Consider the following 17552-nt stretch of genomic DNA (forward strand, 5'->3'; position numbering starts at 1 on the left):
TGAGAGGCGCACAGCTAGCGATACGGTAGAGAGCTTTATTTGGCCTCTGCAGGAAAAACGGAACATTCGCTATCTAACTGAGAGTCTCCTCATTGAAAACATCCGAAGTTCTTCAAAGGTAAATTATTTATTGATTGTTTTTGCTGGTTTTTGTGAAAATGTTGCCTGCTAATGCTAACGCTAAATGCTAATGCTAAATGCTAACACTAAATGCTAAATGCTAGTTTGCTATGGTAGAGAAGCATATTTTTGAAAATCTGAGATGACAGTGTTGTTAACAAAAGGCTAAGCATGAGAGCTAGCATATTGATTTCATTTCATTTGCGATTTTCATGAATAGTTAACGTTGTGTTATGCTAATGAGCTTGCGGATAGATTTACACAATCCTGGATACAGGTTTTTTTCGTAGCTAAACGTGACGCAGAAAACGGAGCGATTTGTCCTAAACAAATAATCTTTCAGGAAAAACACTTGCTATCTGAGAGTCTCCTCATTGAAAACATCCGAAGTTCTTCAAAGGTAAATGATTTTATTTGAATGCTTTTCTGGTTTTTGTGAAAATGTTGCCTGCTGAATGCTAACGCTCAAACATATACATAACTTATTACAAGCTTCACAGCATCAACCTGAGAAATGCTTTTATTGTCCATATGATTAAGTATTTGATCAACTGCCAAAACAAATGACTTGTTTAGTAGTATTGTGTGTGTGTGTGTTCAGCGTTGATGGGGTTGTTCGTCTCCCTCCCCCATAGTTGCGGACTCCCGACCGCAAACCTGAACTTATAGGGGAGGGTCCGGGTGGGCATCTACCCTCGGTGGCGACTCTGGTTCTGGACGCCGCTCCCCCTTCTTTACACTGAGTTCGCTCTTGTAGCACTGACCCGTGATCATCGCCGGAGGCTCTGGACTGCGGATCCTCGCCGTAGACCCTCGCTGCGTGGACCATCGCCGGATATTTTGGACTGGTGCCCGTCGCTGGAGGCTCCGGGCTATGGCCCGTCGCTGGAGGCTCTGGAGTGGGTACTGTCGCCGGACACTCTGGACTGGGTACTGTCGCAGGACGCTCTGGACTGCCGAGGAACACTGTAGGCCTGGTGCGTGGTGCCGGCACTGGGCTGGTGACACGTACCTCAGGGCGAATGCGGGGAGCAGGAACAGGATGTAATGGACTGTGGAGGCGCACTGGAGGGAGAGTGCGAGGAGCATATAATTTTAAGCAGGAACAGGACACACCTGACTGGGAAAGCGCACTTGAGGGAGAGTGTGAGGAGTTGGCACAGGACGCACTGGGTCTTGAAGGTACACTGGAGACCTGGTGTGTATAGCCAGCATAAATTGTTCCGGAACTTTAACACACGTTTCAGGACGAGTTCGGAGAGCTGACTCGAGTGTCACCAAACTGACAACACGTTATTTTATTCCAAATCCGTGTGTCCTCCATCAACTCAACAACTCACCCATTTCTCTCTCCTCTGAATCCTCCTTCTCCCAGACTGGCTCTGGTTTACTCCTCGGCTCCGCCGACTGCTCCATGCCGACTGCTCCCCCCCAAAACAATATCTTGGGGTTTCTGTGGTTGCCTTGACTCCTGGTATCGTCGCCTTTCCTCCTGTGCTATCTCCACCTGCTTCCATAGCAGGGTCTTGTCCCCTGCCATTACCTCCACCCAGGCCCAGGATGTCCTCCACTCATCTTTCTCCCGGGTCCAGGATGTCCGCTCCTCATTCACATGCTGCTTGGTCATTATTTGGTGGGTTATTCTGTCACGATCGTCGTATAGAGACCAAGGTGCAGCGTTGTAAGTGTACATCTTCTTTAATGAAAGAACAGTGAACAAACTATACAAAACAACAAAACATGACGCTAATATGAGAAGTGCAGAACAGGCAACTAAACATATACTAACAACCCACAAAATAACCAAGGAATATGGCTACCTAAATATGGTTCCCACCCAAACGGTAAACAGCTGCCTCTGATTGAGAACCAATCCAGGCAATCATAAACACCTAGACAAGATAAACCCCTAGACATACAAAAAACCCTAGACAATACAAAAACTAAACAAACCACCCTTGTCACACCCTGACCTAACCAAATATTAAAGAAAACAAAGATATCTAAGGTCAGGGCGTGACAATAGGGAAAATATACAAAACCTTGCAGAGAGCTAACAATCTCTTAGAAAAAAATATAAATTATTGGAACAAAGACTTAAAAAGGACTGATGTTGGCACAAAATGGAGGGAAAGTTGGAGCATAAACTAATGAAATTACACTTAGCAAAAATGTATGCTCAATCCAGTATAAACTAATGTATATAATGTATTATACACAAAAGACAAATTTCACAAATGCTAAAGCACGACTGGCAGAGTCATGTCTCAAGTGTAAACTAATAATGACTCAATAACCCATGCTTTCTGGGAATGCTATAAAGTCCTGAAGTTGTCGGCAGAGCTAAAGGTTGGCTGTTAGAAGTAATACAATGTAAACTTACTTTAATCCGTCTGCATATTTCAAGACATGGCATATGCGGGTGTAGTGCTATACCCATTTGGCTGGACGACTCTCTTTTCATCACTCATCTTGTACAAAATGTATAGCAAAACTTGGACACAATGGAACATTTTTATGATTTATTATTGAAACATTGAAATAGCATGGGCAACTGAGAAAAACGAATTGGTACAATTTAAGGCTAAGTTACAAGCAATAATGCAGGCACTAGGGATAGGGGTGTGAGCATGCAGGTCTGAGCAGATGAGAGGTAGTCATTGTTGGTCAAGTTGTTGTTCGTATGTATACATTTGTTTTTGGAGTGTAAAAAAAAGGTGAAAAAATCTCAAATGTAATACTTTTTTAAAAAATACTAAAATTACAAAAATAAACCCACAGACTCCTCACTATTCACAAGGCCTCTTGGATTCAGAGGTGCAAGATGAACTTATGCCATTCTCTTTGATCATCATCTATCCAGCCTCCTTTCCATCCATCCATCTCTCCCTTTCTCTTGCTCTCTCCCTCCTTCTCTCACTCCCTTTCTTTTTATCTTTCTCTCTCTCTCTTCCCACATGCTGCAACACTGCAGGGGTGACTTGCATGAAGAGGAAATGTCTTATCTGAATCCTCTAATCTCTTTTATAAGCCTCACTTTACAGGGAATTACAAGTGCTTAGTAACCGATTAGATAGATATTGTCTCTTTAAACAGCATACATGCAATACAACCTGTTGAATTGAACAACTGGAGAGTTCAGGAAATAGTAAACACAGCTATTGGATATGATTATTTTCACTATTCTATTCCTGTGTGGCGCTTGCAACACCAGGGGTAGTGGGTTTGGTTCTCGCTGGGGCCACCCATAAGATTTTTATTTATTACTATTCTAGGCGACTCGTTGCTGTATATTAGAGTGACTACACTACAATGTATCTGACAGCACTAGCAGAGCCTATAAGCGTGGATAGCACGTGACTTTATGTCAGACTTGACTGGGATTGGGGCTCTACTACTGGAAAGTTCTTTCAAATATGCTAGTTGCTCTTGATTTAGCTTGCCCGGCACAATGGAACCAGTGGAGTTGTCCCAAAAGTGCAATCCCGTCCATCTGGCACTCCATGCAATGAAACAGTTGCACTGGGCTCTTAACTTCTTGACGCTACCCATCCCTGTCGCTGGATCATTTTCGTCAGCAACCACTGAATAGCATAGTCAAATAATATTACTAAAAAATATTCATATTCATGAAATCACAAGTGCAATATTGAAAAAAACAGCTTAGCCTTTTGTTAATCCACCTGTCGTCTCAGATTTTGAAATTATGCTTTACATCGAAAGCAATCCAAGCGTTTGTTTATCGATAGCCTAGCATAGCATTATGTACACTTAGCATCAGGAAGCTTGGTCACGAAAATCAGAAAAGCAATCAAATTAACCGTTTACCTTTGATGATCTTTGGATGTTTTCACTCACAAGACTCCCAGTTACACAACAAATGTTCCTTTTGTTCCATAAAGATTATTTTTATATCCAAAATACCTCCGTTTGTTTGTCGCGTTATGTTCAGAAATCCACAGGAAAGAGCGGTCACGACAATGCAGACTAAAATTCTAAATAGTTTCCATAGTGTCCACAGAAACATGCCAAATGTTTTTTATAATCAATCCTCAGGTTGTTTTTAAAATATATAATCAATAATATATCAACCGCAAATGTCTTTCACAGTAGGAGAGGGAAAAGCAATACCTATCCAAACTCTGTTGCGCAAGCGATGTTATCGTTCTGGCTCATTTTTCAAAATAAAAGCCTGAAACTATGTCTGAAGACTGTTGACACCTTGAGGAAGCGATAGGAAAAGGAATCTGGTTCATATCCCTTTAAATCCAGCAAAGGGAGGCTATGGAACATGGAGTTTTCAAAATAGATGGCACTTCCTGTTTTGATTTTCCTCAGGGTTTTGCCTGCAATATCAGTTGTGTTATACTCACAGACAATATTTTGACAGTTTTGGAAACTTTAGAGTGTTTTCTATCTAATAATAATATACATATATTAGCAACTGAGACTGAGGAGCTGGCCGTTTACAATGGGCACCTTTTCATCCAAGCTACTCAATACTGCCCCTGCAGCCATAAAAAGTTAACATCACACTCTTTATACCTACCCAGACCTTTCAAACATGCTAACATCAAGGGGTTGGGGACGATTTAAGACTAAGACTTTCTGAACCCAGGTCTGCGAACATTGAATGGAATTATGAATGGAATTGTAGCATAACCAAAAGGTAGTACATACAGGCAAGAGTGTAGGCAAAATCTATTCAATAAGATTGGTTGCTGGAAAAGTTTATCCAGAAACTAATTTTTGCATTTGTTTTCAAATATTAAAAATTAAAAATTGTCAGAGATTTGCTCTCGCTTTGAAATTATTTGCTTACAAGTTATTGGTTTTTGCTTTTGATGTCTTATTTTTGTTTACAATTCTATACATTTTCCTTTCAATTGTTTGGTTTTTGATTTCAACAGCCATTATTTCATCCGTCCTCGAAAAAATAATGTTTACATTCTCAACTTTATTTTTCATGTTCACGATTTATTTTATTTTGAAATCAATACATATGGCGTGAAATTGACCGCATAAGGTTAAGCCCCCTTTAGCCCCCTCTTGGATCCGGGTATGACACACACACACAAGACCAAACACACACAAACAAACAGAGTCATGCTTTGAAAGAGGAACTATTTGCCCCGTGAGAGTGAAGCAGGGATATGGCTACAGAGATGTGTAAATCTTGCCCAGGGGACTCACGGTGCCCTTGTGTGCACTGTGTACACACCAGAGAAGAGAGGGAATTACTAATTGTGTGTGTGTGTGTGTGTGTGTGTGTGTGTGTGTGTGTGTGTGTGGGGGGGACTGATGGGGGGGTTGGAAACTCGTTGGCAAAATGTTTGGGGGGAATGGAATTCAATCCAATCGTGCTTTCTCAGCTATGCACCTTTTAAAGCCAATGTTCCAGTGTTTGCAGAGACCGCATTCAACACACGCCATGTCTGATTGGATTGAATCCCAGCCCTAGTCTATGCTACATAGTCAACAGGGTTAAGTGGAATAACATAACGTAAGCTACCATCAAGTTTATATACACAGCAGCACCAACTCACAGGGCTGAATTCAGTCAAATCGGCATTGCAGTAGTTTAGCATGTTAACATATCGCTTCTCTTGTGGCCAAATCAAATCTTAGAGTGATATTGGTTAGTTTCAAAGCACTCCCCTCACAGGAAGATGCTTCAGTCATATGTGTGTAAATCACTCCTCAGCTTGATGTCTCCACCCGCTGCTTCAAATTGCTAGCTTTTCGGTGGCGCAGCTGGCTAAGACGTTGTCAACAGGGCGGTGACGTGTGCAAGACAGACGTCGCTAGATCCAGCCCAAGGCTGTGAGTTGTTGAGAGAGGAAGAAGTAATGATAAGCAAACAGCGTGATGCCTATTACCTGTGCATGCATGACTGCTTGTGCAGGATTTTGTTGGCTAATATAAATAAAGATTTGACATTGTCAAGACAGGTCAGGAGAAATGGAGAAGTGTGCAATCAGTAATCAGTCATGTCTGCCCCTCTTCTCTGTGGCCACTGAACAATAATGACTCCTATTGCAAGGGTGAGGGTGAGCAGGAATAGGACATAACACGGACATCAGAGTTTCTCATAATTCCATTCTATACTTTGCTTTCGATGTTTGTTTTTTTGCTTTCAGTGCCAGTCTTTTCGATTGCAAGTTTCGGCATTATTTTTCTGTGAAGTGCGGGGGTAGACAATGAGTCTCCATTGGTCCACTAGTTTTGGAGTGGCGGTTCGTCTGAACCCAATCAATTAACCTGATAGACAGGCTTTTTTTCTATTGCCTACTAAAGTAGACGGACTGACGTCACCTCGTTTTAGGGTTTTAGCTAACACACTTCAACATTTTCAGTCAAGGGTCAATAATGTACGGATATTAGAATTCATCAAATGGACATACCATATTGGTCAATATTTATTATGCTAATTTGGAATGTGTCCTTCTGCCTAGATGTCTATCAGTTTGGGTAGTGTTACTGAACTGACATGATTTCAGGTGAAGGGAAAATTAACACTGATACATCCTGACAATGTTTGAGATTACTGTTTATGTGTGAGGAATGTATCTCGAGCATCATTTAAAATGTCGAGACCAGAATAAGGTTAGGGGTGTGTGGCGAAGATACGCTATATCCACGTCTCTCTCCACACTCTCTCTATTGCACACTAACTCCTGCCAATTCGTGCACACTATATGTTTCATTGTGTCAATTGTTTTGGGAATGTTTATCAATGCCCCGTGAAATATATAATCATCAGTGAAGTTACTCTTAATCCCAACATATTCCCCCATGAATTTAGAATGTTTGGTTACAGATATTATTGTAGAATTAATTAAATATAATATACAGTGCCTTTGGAAAGTATTCAGAACCGTTGATTGTTTAAACAATTTGTTACGTAACAGCCTTATTCTAAAATTGGTTAAAAATACTCCATAACAATTAAGCAAAACAAAAAAACTGCAATATCAAATTTATATAAAAGTTCCGACCCTTTACTCAGTACTTTGTTGAAGCACCTTTGGCAGCGATTGCAGCATGGAGTCTTCCGTAGAGATGGTGCCAGGTTTCCTCCCAACGTGACGCTTGTCATTCAGGCCAAAGAGTTCAATCTTGGTTTCATCAGACCAGAGAATCTTGTTTCTAATGGTCTGAGATCTTTAGGTGCCTTTTGGAAAACTTCAAGCTGGCTGTCATTTGCCTTTTACTCAGAAGTGGCTGCTGTCTATCCACTCTATCATAAAGACCTGATTTACATTTACATTTACATTTAAGTCATTTAGCAGACGCTCTTATCCAGAGCGACTTACAAATGATTGGTGGGGTGGTGCAGAGATGGTTGTCCTTCTGGAAGTTTTTCCCATCTCCACAGAGGAACTCTAGAGCTCTGTCAGAGTGAGCATCGGGTTCTTGGTCACCTACCTGCTGACAAAGGCCCTTCTCCCCTGAATGCTCAGTTTGGCAGGGCGGCCAGCTCTAGGAAGAGTCTTGGTGGCTCCAAACTTCTTCTATTTAAGAATGATGGAGCCACTGTGTTCTTGGAGACCTTCAATGCTGCAGATATGTTTTGGTTGCTTTCCCCAGATTTGTGCCTCGACACAATCCTGTCTCGAAGCTCTACGGACAATTCCTTCCACCTCATGGCTTAGTTTTTGCTCTGACATTCACCGTCAGCTGTGGGACCTTATATAGACAGGTGTGTGCCTTTCTAGACAATGTCCAGTCAATTGAATTTACCACAGGTTGATTCCAATCAAGGAAACAAGGATGATCAATGGAAACAGGATGCACTTGAGCTCAATTTCAAGTCTCATAGCAAATAAGGTATTTCCGTTTTAAAAAATTTAAAAAATCCAAAAATGTCGAAAAACCTATATTCGCTTTGTCATTGTGCCGTGTTGTGTGTAGTTTAAGGCTGTAACGTAACAAAATACTTTCTGAAGGCACTGTAATTCCAGTGTAAGAATCCCCTCAAAACTGCCTCTAACGATTTCAACTGCCCCCTTAGTCACTTTATCCAAGCACCAGGTCTGGTACTGCGTGGCTCACAGTGTGAAAGCAACAAAGAGGACTATTGCAGTAGTTGCTATATGAAGCACTATATCCAACTGAGCACCGAGTAGAGTTGTCCTTATTTTCTCTTTGCCCTCACCCTCCTCCCCTCTTTCACTTCCCACCTTTTTTTCATCCCAGTCCTGAAATATGCCTGTTGTCGGTCTTGGCACTGCATGACCGAAGCAGTGTTCTGCGGCTTGTCCAAATGGACTGAGACAGGATGATGAAGTCTCATTAGACTCTCCTGCCATCTGATGCGCATTGCGCATGCTTCCAGAGAGCGCACTCAAACCGTGAGTTTCAAGCGTTTGCAGCACCACCGTCCCTCCATATCTAACCCCCTTCCCCTCAACCACTACTTTATGTCCCCCCTTCTCCTCAAACCATTTGCTAGAAACAGAGAGCTCCCTTGGAGTGAAGTGCAAACACAGGCATTTAGAGCACAAGACCACACTTGGGGAACAACCGCAGCCTCCTGGGGAGAGAACGCTCAAACGCAGTGTGTGCACGCCACTCCTGTAATCTGGACATAAAGCACAGCGTGGGGAGTGACTGCTAACATAGCCTTGTTATCATGGCTAGCCGACTCAATTTTCAGCCCTTTACTGTGGTAGAGAGACTGAGGCAGAAGTTATCATGCATGTAGTTGAGAAACACTTTGGAGACGTAGCTTACGGAAAGGCATGATGATTTCCATGCCAGAACTGAGTTCTGATCAATTAACTGAGTCCTAATCAATTAACCAAATGTGGATTGACACTTACAAAACCTTGAATTAAAACGAATTAATCCATCATTAAATATATATATCTTTTTAAATCACTTCTAGGTTTTTTCCGATGGCATTACTCATTAACTATAACCTAATAATTTTGCCCTGTGCGTGTGCTGAAAGCTACTCGATGTCCTTCTTAATTAACACATTGACTAATCAAAACACACCCTGACACAGCATAGGCTACATGCAAGCACAGACTTAAGTATTCAAAGCAACATGCTTATTGCTAATAACATGTCATCAACTAACCTAAGCCTATTTCATGATTAGTGTGTTAATTTATTCATCTTCCACATTGTTTCCAAGAGTAATGTAATTCTATTTGTAGATGCCTTTTTTATCATTGGCCTATATATTTTCCACAATACAGATGGCACACACAGTAAGCATCTCTATAGGACATTACGGCGGTAAGTAGAGGGCCCTAATCAACATGTGATGCAGTGCCTGTGCTATGATTGCTTATCATGCCCTACCGGCTTAAAACTAGAACCACTAAATCAGTAATTTTGACAGCTCATGAATTTATTTATTTTATTACTTTTTTTATTTTTTTAAACTATTTTTAAAGTCATGCCCCCTTCCGTACTTGAATTTGCTTAAATAAGTCTATATAACAGATTGATGTTGTTCGAAACATAATATCAGAAACAGAACTGGAGTTATAACCAGTTTTAGGAAGGGATGTCTTAATTCAATGGTTTTCACCCGTTGCCCCTCCAATGAAATATGCGGTGTCCAGCTGATAATCAGCCCGATATTTGCCTCAAAACTGAAGCTAAACTATACCTAATTTCACACATAACAACATATACACTACCGTTCAAAAGTTTGGGGTCACTTAGAAATGTCCTTGTTTTTTAAAGAAAAGCTAATTTTTTGCCCTTTAAAATAACATCTAATTGATCAGAAATACCATGTAGACATTGTTAATGTTATAAATGACTATTGTAGCTGGAATTGGCTGATGTTTATTGGAATATGTACATAGGCGTACAGAGGCCCATTATCAGCAACAATCACTCCTGTGTTCCAATGGCACGTTGTGTTACCTAATCCAAGTTTATCATTTTAAGTCTAATTGATCATTAGAAAACCCTTTAGCAATTATGTTAGCACAGCTGAAAACTGTAGTTCTGATTAAAGAACCAATAAAACTGGCCTTCTTTAGCCTAGTTGAGTATCTGGAGCATCAGCATTTGTAGGTTTGATTACAGGCTCAAAATGGCCAGAAACAAAGACCTTTCTTCTGAAACTCGTCAGTCTATTCTTGTTCTGAGAAATTAAGACTATTCCATGCGAGAAATTGCCAAGAAACAGAAGATCTCGTACAACGCTGTGTACTACTGCCTTCACAGAACAGCGCAAACTGGCCCTAACCAGAACAGAAAGAGGAGTGGGAGGCCCCGGTGCACAACTTTGGCAAGGAGAGAAATATCACCATGGACAATTTCTTCACAATTTCTTCACTTCACTGTCATTGGCAAACAAGTTGCTCGGAAATAAAACAAGCATAGTCGGCACCATGAACTAAGCAAGACGGGTGCACCCTCCCTCTGCGCAAAATAATGCACCTGCACAGCCGTTGTTCTCCACAACGGTGCTAAAGAATGACAAGACAACAGTCACACTATACCATATCAAGGCAAGAAAGAGTGTTTCTGTCATGAGCACAATGCATCCAACAGTTGCCATTGAAAAGGAGACAATAAAGAGAAAACCGGATACTATTACGCCCCTACAACCAAACAAGGTAAGTAAATATTACATTGCCATATATCAGTAAACGTATGCAATGCATTATGCTCTTCTGTATAATACGTGTTTTTCCTATGGGACAATAATCATAATGTTTACTACTATATACTGTTCCATAGGTTGGGGTGGATGTTTTGGATCAGATGGCACAGTTGTACTGTGTGAAAGGAGGCACCCGCTGCTGGCCTGTTGCTGTGTTCTACAACATGTGTGACTTGGCTGCTATCAACTCACACGTGTTGTTCATGCACAACACCATGCCCAGGAGAGACTTCACCATGAGTGTGGCATACTGGCTACGTGAGAGACATATGTGGGCCAAGGCAGCAGCAGAGTTTCCATGCGAGCCTTTGCGCGAGCCAAATTGCGTACAGCACCTGGAGGAGAAAGTGCCAGATGGCCAGATGAACAAAGAACAGAACCCAAGACACTCATGTCGCCTGCAAGTTACGTTTTTGTGGGATGTTTCAAGCAAGTGACAGTGGCAAAGATTTGTGTGGACTGTTAGGACAAGGGATAACCGCTAAATGAAATCTAACTGATGCCATTGCGTGAAAACGCAAACAATGTAAGCAAGCACAAGCTGACAATAATGGACTATTTTTGACTGCTGTCATAATGACACTTACAGTGGGGCAAAAAAGTATTTAGTCAGCCACCAATTGTGCAAGTTCTCCCACTTAAAAAGATGAGAGGCCTGTAATTTTCATCATAGGTACACTTCAACTATGACAGACAAAATGAGGGAAAAAAATCCAGAAAATCACCATGTATGATTTTTAATGAATTTATTTGCAAATTATGGTGGAAAATAAGTATTTGGTCACCTACAAACAAGCAAGATTTCTGGCTCTCACAGACCTGTAACTTCTTTAAGAGGCTCCTCTGTCCTCCACTCGTTACCTGTACTAATGCACCTGTCTGAACTTGTTATCAGTATAAAAGACACCTGTCAACAACCTCAAACAGTCACACTCCAACTCCACTATGGCCAAGACCAAAGAGCTGTCAGAGGACACCAGAAACAAAATTGTAGACCTGCACCAGGCTGGGAAGACTGAATCTGCAATAGGTAAGCAGCTTGGTTTGAAGAAATCAACTGTGGGAGCAATTATTAGGAAATGGAAGACATACAAGACCACTGATAATCTACCTCGATCTGGGGCTCCACGAAAGATCTCACCCCGTGGGGTCAAAATGATCACAAGAATGGTGGGCAAAAATCCCACAACCACACGGAGGGACCTAGTGAATGACCTGCAGAGAACTGGGACCAAAGTAACAAAGCATACCATCAGCAAGGGCATTGAAGATGAAACCTGGCTGGGTCTTTCAGCATAACAATGATCCCAAACACACCGCCCGGGCAACGAAGGGGTGGCTTCGTAAGAAGCATTTCAAGGTCCTGGAGTGGCCTAGCCAGTCTCCAGATCTCAACCCCATAGAAAATCTTTGGATGAAGTTGAAAGTCTGTGTTGCCCAGCAACAGCCCCAAAACATCACTGCTCTAGAGGAGATCTGCATGGAGGAATGGGCCAAAATACCAGCAACAGTGTGTGAAAACCTTGTGAAGACTTACAGAAAACGTTTGACTTCTGTCATTGCCAACAAAGGGTATATAACAAAGTATTGAGATAAACTTTTGTTATTGACCAAATACTTATTTTCCACCATAATTTGCAAATAAAATTTTTAAAAATTTAAAATTAAATTTAAAAATCCTACAATGTAATTTTCTGGAATTTTTTTTTCTCATTTTGTCTGTCATAGTTGAAGTGTACCTATGATGAAAATTACAGGCCTCTCTCATCTTTTTAAGTGGGAGAACTAACTAAATACTTTTTTGCTCCACTGTATATTATTATAATGCCATTATTGCTTTTGTGCTGATTTTCACTATTTATCAAGCACACGTGGCGCTTGTATTTTAGACAACTGTTTTCATCCTTTGACCGTGTTCTGCTGACCGTGCATCTTTGTGATTGGGGTATTTCTTTTTAGATAAATATTTATTAATAGAAGCTGTTACCATCTTCCAACACATATGGTTTTTGTTTCATAGTTGTTACAAAAGCATGCCACGCATAAAATTGATTGAACATTTGAATGTTTGTGTTTTTTAGTTTTTACATATAGCTTACAGTAACATAAACTTATGAAAATGCTATTTAAAATGAAAAATAAATTGTATTCTAGTGTTACCTAACACCTTCATGAGCACAACCACATTCTTATTTTAGAGATAGCAAATATAAAATGTATTAATTACACTTTTAGAATGTTACAGTCACAATGACTGCTTGTTAGCTTGAAAAGGGGTGTCATGACTTCCACCGAAGTCATTTCCACTCCTTGTTCGGGCGGCGGTTGGTGTCACCGGTCTTCTAGCTATCGTCGATCCTCTTTTCATTTTCCATTTGTTTTGTCTTGTTTTCCTACACACCTGGTTTCCAATTCCCTTATTTTTTGTTGTGTATTTAACCCTCAGTTCCCCCCATGTATTTGTGTGGAATTGTTTGTTGTAAGTGCTTGTGCACCTGTTTACTGGTATGCGTCAGGTTTTTTGTACCGATATTCTGTTGTATGTTTAGGCTGTTAGTTTTTGGATTATACTGCTCCGGCTACTACCTAGTTCTGCTCTCCTGCGTCTGAATTCCCTGCCACCAGTTACGCACCCCTTTACAAGGGGCCCCTCGTGGCCCAGCGGTTCTAGTGTTAAGGGAAACACGTGGGCTACATCATCATCATCTTCAATCTTGTCTCATTGTTCGAGCTCAGTCGGAATAAGCAGACCTGCACAGTAGCTAAACTATACAAAACTAATTTCACACATATAATAGATTAAATAAATTAAGTAAAGTATGATGGAGAAGAAAGGGGGAGAATGGGTGAGTTGATGAGCAAGGGGAAGCAAACAATGCATAAATATGTAATCACCAATTGTGACAGAGGAACAGGGCGGGCCATTCTATTGTATAGATATATTCTAATTATAATCTCAAAATGGAATGTACTCCATATCAGTCCACCAAATCTAAGCAGTCTTATCAGTCTACTCTGGCCAACTTGGAGTACACAGTGAGAGCGAGTGTAATTTACAATGGCAAGAAGACCAAGAAGAATGGATGTACATGCTGCGTTAGCGCAGATACAATATCTGAATGAAAAGGACTCCGATGGTGGGAAAGAAATGAATCATGACATCTCTGATGATTACTCTTCCGATTCTGAGCCTCAGCTTGAACCTACACATTTGAGGCCTAAACGGAAATAAACCAGAACGGTACGCACTGAGCAGGTGCAGGCGCCACCACCAAATCAAACCGTGAGACAGGAGAGAGGAAGGGACGGCACCGTTTAGGAAAAGATCCACATCGGGCAGCAGGTGAGTGAGTGACGGAGAATGTGGTGATGAAGCTTGTGGAACCTTACACTGGCAAGGAGAGGAATATCACCAATTTCATCACTTCACTGTCATTGGCGAACAAGTTGCTTGGAAATAAAACAAGCCTAGTCGGCATCATGACCAAGGCGAGACGGGAGCACTCTCCCGCTGTGCAAAATAATAGAACAGGGTTAGCAGAGAAATCAACATATTTATATTTTAGTATGCACTCTTTTCCAAAAGGACTTACATGAGCAATTAGGGTAAAGTGCCTTGCTCAAGGGTACAGATAGATTTTTCACCTTGTCAGCATTGAGATTTGAACCAGCAACCTTTCAGTTCACCTTACCTGCCTCCCACATATCAAACAACAATCTGTTTGGGGAAGAATTACAGCCTAATATTGGGCAAATATTGTCTTAAATTGTTCAAGAAAAATATAAGTTGTGAAACTTCTAAAACATCTCCATTTGTAGGCCTACAAACTATTGTCTATTTAATATACATTTTTCAAACATACAGTAGTTGTTGACTTTGCATCCCCCCCAAATGTTAAAATCAGAAGTGTTATATCGAATAACTTTGCTTTGTCGTAGGCTATAGACCTACAGGTCATGATGTTGCTAGAACAGGGACCCATAATCATTACAAACTATAGGCTAGTATCATCCACGCCACCCAGTGGACAAAATAAAACCTATACACTGGACCAGAAAGACCGTTATTCAAACGGAACAATCATTGTCTCGACTGATGAATGATGCAGAGATGTTAGATATGGAGTGATACTGTCTCATTTCATATCAACAAGAGTTAACCACATTATCTGCCATATATGATTGCCTATATTTATTATGAAACCCAAAGCGTCACTCAAAAGTATAGGCCTGCGCACTAATAAACTGAAAATGTTTTTGAGGACACGCAAATTCTAGCCTATTTGAGCCTACTTTACCAATTATTCATGATAATGATAGTTCCCATTCGTCCAATATGTCATATAAAATAGTCTCGATGTATAGGTTAATGTACATAAAAGTTTAAACTAATAAAACATGTATGAGCAACATGAGCCGCTGTATAGGTAGCCTGATCCATCATTATACAGCTTTATAATATTGCCTACGGAATTCTAATAAATGAGTCTGCGATGCAATCGTTTTTGATATTCATTAGAGGCATCACTATCATATTATGCAATTATACATCCATGCAAGAAACATCACTGTCATAGGAAATTGAGAAATAGGCTAAGCAAAACAGATCTTTTCGGATTTTAAAATATTCCAAGTTGTTTTATTCTTCCAGATTCCTTACGGGCAAATTCTACTGAGAATAAAGCCATGTCCAGTCAGTTTTGAAGAAACACACGTTTTTAGTTCATACAGAACATGTGTGTCAAAGAACTATACTAGAACTCCTAAAATATCCAAATCATTAAAATTGCACTCTTGGACAGTTAGTTAATATGAAGTGAATCCTGGTTCATACCTTTTTTTCTCGCGCTCCGAAACGCACTCAAAAGGAATCCGCAATCGCATAGCCAATAGATGCGGTAAAGAGGTCAATGGACCTTGACCAAAATAATGGAAATTCGTGGGGGAAATATACCGAATCTTCTCATTGCCCCCAAGAAAAATGTATGGATGTTATCCCCAATACATATTCACGTCATCGTCACCTGCACTACAGTTCAAAACGACTTTGACTACCACCTTTTTCTACCAGTTTATACGAACGGGAGTTCGCATTTAACAGACACTTCTAAACATGAAAATTGACTACTTCTAAATGTTATGCAGTGAAGACAGCCAAATATATGCACATCGGACTTTAGTAACCACATTGTGGGCCTGTTACAATACAATTGAAGAATATCTACATTGTTAGATTTGTTGAATAGGCGCCAATCCAGTATCCTTCTTCTATCCCCCACGTTCTGCGTTCCATTGACCTCTTTACCGCATGCATGTATGCTCTAAAAAAATAAACTTAACACATGGTAAAGCCTCTGCCATAGTTGAAGTCTTGAGGAAGCCTCACTGTAACATCTTATAAGCCCTACCTTAACACTACGGTCGTTTGATGTCTTCCTCTCTCACACACAGTCAGGACGATGCCACTGCAACAGACAGCAGCGCGCTCAACGTGATTGCAATAACTGCGCTGCTCAGCTCCAACTACGTGTTGTCGCTACAATGAGCTCCATTGAGAAGTCACAGCTGCAGCCGGACGCAGACCGATGATGGCTCCGCATGCTGTGGGAAGTGTTGGAGAAAAATATAACTGACAGTCATTAAACATGCTCCGACGCTTCAATGGCACCTTAATAGACATACAGAAGTGGAAAGGGAGGTAGGCAGTCAAGCATACGGCTCTAGGCTACTTTTCCAGGCGCAACAATACTGTTGGCATATTTTAAGAATACTATTGAATTAGGATGAACATTGCCATGGGTGGGTAGTAAGGACTGAACTAATTAACACTAAGGAGGAAATAGACTTATGGCAGCAGTGTGATATCAGATAACCTTGTAAAAACTGCCAAATTGCCAAATAACAAATATATTTTCAAACTGACAAATAACATATTGTCACAAACATTGCAATACATTTAATCTGTGACCAGTGTGCAGTGTAGACAAACCAACCATCTGATTGTTGTGTCTTGTCAGGTTACCTAAACACAACGTGTGTGTAATGCCCTCCCAAGGCAATAGGTTACCCTTCTGTTTCCCTCAGGGTTGAATTGTATCTGCATCATGTATCATGAATTTTATCTGCATAACTCAAACTCAAATCTGGCAGTGCTGCATAAACACATGACATGCATGCACACATGCAGGTTGGAAGACAGATAGACACATGTGACACACACACCAGCCTGGTCTCATAGACAGAACATAGTACATTTAAATAAGACAGAAGGTTACTTAAGGTAAAAACAAAAGGAGGGTTTTTGGTCGATTACTTACTACCTTTTAGCTACTTTGCAACTACTTAGCATGTTAGATAACCCTACCCGTAACCTTAACCCATTTGGCTAACCCTTCCCCTTCCCTTAACCCTTTAACCTAACTCCTATTCTTATCCCTAACCCAGCATTTCCCAAACTCGGTCCTCGGGACCACAAAGAGTGCACATTTGTTTTTGCCCTAACACTACACAGCTGATCCAAATGATCAAAGCTTGATGATTATTTGATTATTTGAATCCGCTGTGTAGTGCTAGGGGGAAAGAAATACACTGCATGCACCCCATGGAGTCCTGAGGACAGAGTATGGGAAACCCCGCCCTAACCCCAAACCCTAACCCCTAGCCTTGTTAACGTTAGCTACCTAGATAAAGTCAGCCACAACAATTTGCAATTCGTAACAGGTCAAATGTTTTGCGAATTCGTAACAAATTGTCAATTTTGCTAATTTGTAACATATCTTACAAATTGTAATTC

At 40.8% G+C, this 17552-nt stretch overlaps 1 protein-coding gene across 1 annotated transcript in view; it reads right to left on the reverse strand.

Moving 5' to 3' along the window:
- LOC115114819 (cadherin-7-like) overlaps positions 1–16299 on the reverse strand; it is a 79662-nt gene extending 63363 nt beyond the window's left edge. Inside the window, exon 1 of the mRNA XM_065013330.1 lies at positions 16168–16299. The gene's annotated coding sequence lies outside the window, so the exon portion shown is untranslated. The remainder of the gene's footprint in view (positions 1–16167) is intronic.
- Between the last annotated feature and the right edge of the window lie 1253 nt (positions 16300–17552).

This window comes from Oncorhynchus nerka, linkage group LG9b (genome assembly GCF_034236695.1).
Source record: "Oncorhynchus nerka isolate Pitt River linkage group LG9b, Oner_Uvic_2.0, whole genome shotgun sequence".
NCBI lineage: Eukaryota > Metazoa > Chordata > Actinopteri > Salmoniformes > Salmonidae > Oncorhynchus > Oncorhynchus nerka.